The sequence below is a fragment of the Pteropus vampyrus genome, unplaced genomic scaffold (genome assembly GCF_000151845.1).
Source record: "Pteropus vampyrus isolate Shadow unplaced genomic scaffold, Pvam_2.0 Scaffold240, whole genome shotgun sequence".
NCBI lineage: Eukaryota > Metazoa > Chordata > Mammalia > Chiroptera > Pteropodidae > Pteropus > Pteropus vampyrus.
The window spans coordinates 549,071-556,378 of record NW_011889021.1 but is presented as its reverse complement, the minus strand read 5'-3'; the positions used below and the strand labels follow the sequence as shown (position 1 = coordinate 556,378).

At 39.5% G+C, this 7,308-nt stretch overlaps 1 pseudogene; it reads left to right on the top strand.

Moving 5' to 3' along the window:
- Nucleotides 1-1,725: 1,725 nt before the first annotated feature.
- Nucleotides 1,726-3,545, top strand: LOC111728959 (annotated as a pseudogene).
- Nucleotides 3,546-7,308: the final 3,763 nt, after the last annotated feature.

Sequence of the window (7,308 nt, the reverse complement as noted above, 5' to 3'; positions counted from 1 at the left end):
TGAAACATGATATAATCTTGCAGTGGAATACAATACAGAGTTGAAAATGAATGAACTATAGATACATACAATGACATGGATGAATCCTAAAAAAGTATTATCAAGTGAAAGAAGCATGAAATGAAAGAACTCCTGTAGTATAGTTGTGTTTATATAAAGTTCAAAAATAAGGAGAATTTAACAACATTGTTTAGAGGTGTGTAGTTAGATAGCAAATCCAGAATGAAAGAGGGAAAACTAAATGGAAGAACATGAAGTAATTACCAGTAAATCTTAGGTAGTGGCTTATCACTAGGGAGAGGGGTTTGTGCCAGGAAAGAACAGGGTAGAGGGTTCTTCTGGAGTACTGGCAATGTTTTGGTTTTGTCTGGTTACGTGAATGTTCACTGATTCAGTAAAACATGTATTTGTTTTAAGTACTCTTTTTTTACATATCTGTTGTATTTCACAATTTTTAAATGTTAAATAAATTTTAAAGACAGGTGCCCATATTCAGATGCCTCCCACATGCCCAGGGTTCTGAATTCTATCCCCTCTCACATTTTCATAACACTTTTATTATACAACCTACACTCTCTTCCAGATCTTCAATATCACTCTGTACTGGATCCTTTCCATTAGCATTTACACATACACAAGTCTCTTCCCCATCTTAAAAACAACAAAAATAACCTTCTACTGCTCTAATTCATCCCCTGCTCCTGTCCTCTCTCCTTTTCACGGCTAAACTTCTGAAAAGGATTGTCTGACTTCGTTACCTCCATTTCTTTACCTCCCACTCTTCCTTAACCCTGTCCAATTGGGCTCTGCCTTCATCACTTATTTCATCGAAACAGGTGTCCATCACTTCTTGAGTCAGTGTAGCTAGCTCAATGGTCCTTTAATCCACACCATCCTGGACTGTTCAACACTGTTGACCATCACCTCCCCAAAATAATCTTTCTCTCTCCCTGGCACAGTCTTTTACTTTTTCTCCTACTTCTCTGGCTGCTCTATCTCATTTTCCTTTGCTGACCCATTCTCCTCTAGCTAGCTATTAAATCTTATAGTTCTGGATCAGAGGTTTTTTATTCTTACTTGCTATCCAGCCTCCAGCTGATTCCAGCTCATTCACTCCATTAGTTACAATTACTATTTGTTTTCTGTTGTCTTTCAAACATGCACATGCAATCCATATCTTTCCTTGAAACTCCAGACATGTATATATAATTTCTGCTTGACAACATCTGAGTTTCTCAAAAGTATGTCAAACAACCCATCCAAAACTACAGTCTTCCACTATGAATACAGTCCTCGTCAGGTGTTTCTTGGGAAAGCACCAGAAGCTTAGATATCAGGCTTGATACATCCTTACCTGCTGAATACCCTTCCAGAATGCTCTACCATAGTTAGGAAAAGTCAACCTAAGGTCCTGCATGAACTGACCCCTCCCTACCTTTTCAGCCATCTTATATCTCTCCCACTCAGTTGTGTGTTCCAAGACCACTGGATAACTTTTGGTTCCTTAGATTCATCATCTGCCCAGACAGCCCTTGCTGGTGTTAGTATAGCTCTTTGGAATAGTTTTCCCTCCTCTTTATCTAATTCATTCCTTTCCTCCTGTTATTAGCTCAAATGTTATTTCATCAAGTCAGTTTTCATGATCACCAGACATTATCACGTGATTTCCTATTGTATGAGTTATCTAATGCTGGATAACGAATACCTCCAAAACTTAATGTCTTAAAACAATAATTCTCATATGTTACCTCTCATGACTTCTGTGGGTCAGGTATTTGGGAATGGCTTGGCTAGGTGGTTTTGGCTTGTGGTCTCTCATGAGATGTAGTCAGATATCAGCAGGAATGTACCAGAAGGTTTGACGGGCTGGAGTTTCCACTTCAAGACCATTTGCGCGTATGGCTGGCAAGTTGGTATTGGATTTTGGTAAGAAGATTCCGTTTCTTTGTACATGGAGCACTCCATATTTGTTGGGCTTGGGCTTCTTTACAACATAGTGACTTGAATTCTAAAACAACCATTGAGAGAGGAAGGGAGGAAGTAGGGGGCTGGTTGGGCAGAAGGGAAGGGAAGGGAAAGTGGGAAGGCAGGGAGAGAGGGAGAAAAATAATTATTCTAGTCTCAGAAGCTACATAGCATCACTTCTACCCTATTCTATTTTTTTTAAGTGAGTCGCTAAGATGGGCCCACATCCAATGGGAGGGTAATTAGATTCTACCTTTTAGAATGAAAGTGTCAAAAATCTGCAAACATGTTTTAAAAATCACCTCACCTATATTCTCCCTTCCTAGACCTATCGCAGTCTGAAATTTCATATAATGTAATTATATTATAAAGTATATATTTCTGTGATTATTTGATTAATGCCTATCTTCACACACTAAAACATAAGCTAGTGGAACAAGAATCATATTTGCTTTGCCTACCATTTTATTTCTAGTATCTAGCACATTAGCTGGCAATCAGTGTGGAGTTAATATGAATAGCTAGTAATTATATGTAACACCTGCAACAGCCCATTTAAATAGGTATCATTCTTTCCATTTTATAGATATGGAGTTAAAATGTTTGAATAACTTCCTTAAGGACAAAACCTGAATCGAGGTTTCTCTGATATTAAGCCAGAACTATTTCTAGGACTCCAGACTTCCTCTCTATGACCACAGAAGAGTCACAGAAGCTACTTTGGCCTGAGTAAATAGTCTCCTGTGTTTCCACATTTCCCCATTAATAAAATTTAGGATAGCTAATGCAGCTTCCCAGGTGTAAAAATTTATGGACAGGACTGTCCCTAAGATAAGAAAACACTCAGAATCTAGCCATAAAAAAATCATTCTCCAAAATAATAGATCCTTGTGAGTGTGTTTATCTTGAGCAAAAAGAAGGGAATGTGGAGTTTCTGAAACTCTACAATCTTACTTTTGATAGGATCAGCCAGGGTTGTCACTGGGAAAACTCGTGTCCCTCAATAAATAGCAAAAGCTCCTGTCTGCTTTTCACGAAGATGGCACTGAAAGCAAAGAAGGAAACCCCAGCCCCTCCCAAAGCGGAAGCCAAAGCAAAGGCCTTGAAGGCAAAGAAAGCATTGCTGAAGGGCATCCACAGCCACAAAAAAAAAGAAGATAAACAAGTCACCCACCTTCCGATGCTCCCAGACACTGCGGTTCTGAAGGCAACCCAAATAGCTTGGAAGAGTGCCCCCCGGAGAAACAAGCTTGACCACTATACCATTATCAAGTTCCCCTTGACTACTGAGTCAGACATGAAGCAGATAGAAGACAACAGTACACTTGTTTCATTGTGAATGTCAAGGCCAACAAGCACCAGATCAAACAGGCTGTGAAGAGGCTCTGTGACATTGACATGGCCAAAGTCAACACCCTGAACAGGCCTGATGGAGAGAAGAAGGCATATGTTCTACTGACTCCCAACTACGATGCTTTGGATATTGCCAACAAGATTGGGATCATCTAAACTGAGTCCAGCTGGCTAATTCTAAACATAATAATTTTCACTATAAAAACAAGAATCTTCTATCTGACCCCATGCATTTCTCCACTTTTATGGAAGGTCTTATCTCGTTCTTCACTAATTTCAATAGCTGCTCTGTCCAATGTGGTGACTATTAGTCATGTGTGACTATTTAAATTAATTAAAATTAAATATATTTTAAAAATCCAGTTCCTTAATCACATTAGCCATATTTCAAGGCCTCCAAACCACCATGTAACCAGTGGCTACCGTATAGGTAAGTGCAAATATAGAATCTTTGTATTATCACAGAAAATTCTGTTGGACAGTGTTGCCGAAGAACCTAGGTAATCCTAGCCCCAGAGAATTCCAAGGCCACGAGAGAAGACAAAACGAAGGGCTGGAAGAATTTATCCACTCCAAAGAGCCCCAACTCACCTATAGAAAATGGTTTCTAATCATGGGGGGCTGGGTGTGGATTTTCCTCTGCAAGTCTGTGCTCCCTATCAGGCTCTCTGCCTCTTCTTCATCTGGCCTTTGCGCTATCAACTTCACTTTAAATAATCACCATCACTCTCCAAACCAGACCACCCCTTGCCTGCTGCCCTGAACCCACTGAGCCTTGGCCAAACCTGGGACAACACATCTTGTACCCTTCTCTCTGCATGAAACCATTCCATCTCTATACTTAGACCAGTCTCTCTCTCCTGTCTCAGAGTATGTGATTTCCCTCCTCCTCAAAGATACCCTCTCCCCCAACTTCTCCATCAACACGTTTCCAGATTCTATTTTCTTTCACCTCACTAGAAAACTTGCTTCACTAATTATTCTCTCTCTCCATCATCTTCCATCTTTTTCTCTCCACCAGCACTGTTCCTTCAGCCTTCAAGTATGCATACCTTCCCCCGTGTTGTTAATAATTTTAATTGACCCTTTAGAGCCGCTGTCCTCTCTTCCCCTTCGTTTTTCTACCAATTGGCTCTAGGGAGCTATCTACAAAAGGTCTCTACTTCCTCATTTCCCACCTAAAGCCTGGCTCTCATACAACCCAGCTGCTTCTCATTTGATAAAATTTGTTCTGGATATGGCATTCAAAGCTCTCCACAATCAGTCCCTGACCTAACTTCTTACCCATTTTTCTCTTTGCTACTTTCTAACCAAACTCTTCTCTTCACCATCCACCACACATGTCTGAAGCATTCCTATTAATACTATTTATTTTGCCAGAAAGACTCCATGTACATCCCCTCCATCATTGCTGTCTGAGCTCAAGTCACTCCTTCTCAAAGTCGTTCTGATGATAAAAGCCCTTTGTACTTCTCTGACTCCTACCACTGAGCACAGACTGCCTGGTGCTATTGTGGATTGTTATATGGATATTTATCATCTCTCCTTGGTCGAATTTCAGGGTGCTTCCTGGCAAGGAATTAACATTCACATCTTGGCACTCCTGAGACTATTTAGATGCAGAATCTTCTGCACAATGGATACTCAACTATCCATTGATTAACTCTTACACTGACACATCCCATCATCACTTCGAAAGGAGCCAATGGTAAACCATGCAGCGCTATTTTAAATAAGTCTCCTGAAAAGAATATTATGAAACAGAGACTATCACAACTATTCATTATATAAAAGGCATGAAGATGAAGGTGGCACATTAAAACATACCTCTTTGGAAGACCCTGAGACTGCACGTGTGAACGGGTGCTGAGAACTGCAAGGAGCTGTGCAGCTGGCAAGCATCATTGCCTTTGTTGACACATTTTGTTAGGTGAAAAAAAAAAATCTGCTTTTTTTTTCTTTTCCTGTTTGGGGTGGGGAGTGGGGAGAAAAGGTACAGGCCTTGGAGGCAAGCACAACTTGTCTTGGATCTCAGCTTCATCTCTGACTCGATATATGAAAGCAGGTAAGTAATCTCTTTTTATATTGTAAAAGAATATTATTGGCCTGAGAAAGGTTTATGATAAAAATATGAACAGTATGATATATGTTTATAATTCGTTTCTAAAAAGTTTCTGTGACTATGTATGTATGCACTCCGAAAGGACTGTAAACCTACATGCCAAAATACAATAGATTTTTTCTTATTTTCTATGGCTTTTCATGAGTTTCTCAAGTTTAAAGCACAGTGACTTTTATAAAGAAGGGCTGTTAGAAAAATGATCTGGGTTAAAAAGTGACAGTATAAAACCTCTTAAGTAGCTGTTTTAAGTAGTTTAAATTATTTCTTTACGTTTAAAGGTATGTGTGTTTTAACAATCTCAAATATTCAGAAAAGATGAGAGGAAGTTGCAATATGATACCCCATCGCTCCCAAATTCTTTATTGTGTCTTCCTCCAAAACAAGAAAATTCCAGTGTACAGGCATACCTCAGAGGTACTGCGGTTGGGCTCCAGACCACTGCAATAAAGGAAGTCGTCATCTTTTTGCTGGTGGAGTGTCTTGCCTTCAATTTGTAAAAAATGCAATAAAGTGAAGCACAATAAAATGAGGTATGCCTATATAACCTTATACAACCATCTAAATTAGGAAATGAACACTAACCTCTCTAATCTTCAAACCTCATTCAGGTTTCCCAATTATCTAATTAATAGTGGCCTTTATAGCAAAAGATCCAGCCCCAAATTATGTGTTGCATTTCGTTGTCATGTCTCTTTAGTCACCTTTAATATGAGTCAATTCCTCAGCATTTTCTTAAGTTTCATGATTTTAATGGTCAGCAGTTTTGTCCCTTAATTGTGATTTGTGGCAGCCAGACTCCAGGATGGCCCGTAATGATTCTCATCTCCTGGTGTTCACGCCCTTGTGCAGTCCCCTCCCACTCTGAATCAGGGGTAACCCATCACTGTGGAAGTGATGATATATGCCTACAGGCTAGGTCATAAAAGACACTGCAGCTTCTGCCTCAGTCTCTTACATTGCTTGCTCTTGAGGAAGCCAGACATTGCATCATCAGGACACTCAAATAGCCTTGTAGAGAAGCCTACATGGAGAGGAGCTAACGCATTTAATTAGTAGCCACACCAACTTGCCAGCCATAAGGCTAAACCACCATGGAAGTGGATTCTCAGCAACCTCAGGGGACAGCCTAAATCAGAGCCACCTATCCAAGATGCTCCCAAATTCCTGACCCACAGAAACTGTGAAAGATAATGAATACTGTTTTAATCCACGAAGTATGGGGGTACATTTTTTGTACAGCAATAGCTAACTAATACAGGTTTGTCTGTTTCCTCATGATCAGATACAAGTAACCCATCTTTGGCATGCAGTCCACAGTAGTGATTCTGTGTTCTTCTGACTGCATCCTGTCATGCCATGAATGATTTCAATTTGTCATATTTTTGGTGATGTTAAGTGAGGTCACTTGATTCAGGTGGTATCTGCCATGGTTCTCCACTGTAAAGTCACTCCGTTTTAGTGCAATTAATTAATTTTTGAAAAGTAACTTTGATGCCATGTAATTATACTGTGTCTCACCAAATTTTCATGTTATCAATAATTTTTTACCCCCTTTATCCCTATCTACCTACTCCCTCTCTAATTTTTTTTTATATATATGCATAGATGCTTGGATTCTTATTTTGTTCAATAGGTTATAATCCATTACTATCATCATTTTTCGATGATCAAATCATGCCATATTTGGCTAGTCAGAGCCCCTTCAACTGGTTTCTATGTCCTTTTGATATGTCTCCATCATTTTTGGAGCATTTTGTAACTTTCTAACACCAAATATTCCCAACACATATGATACTTTTCTTGACCAGCTTCTGAATTAGCCATTTCACCAGAGACATGACTCCTTTTAGTGGAGGACAGTTTTTAGA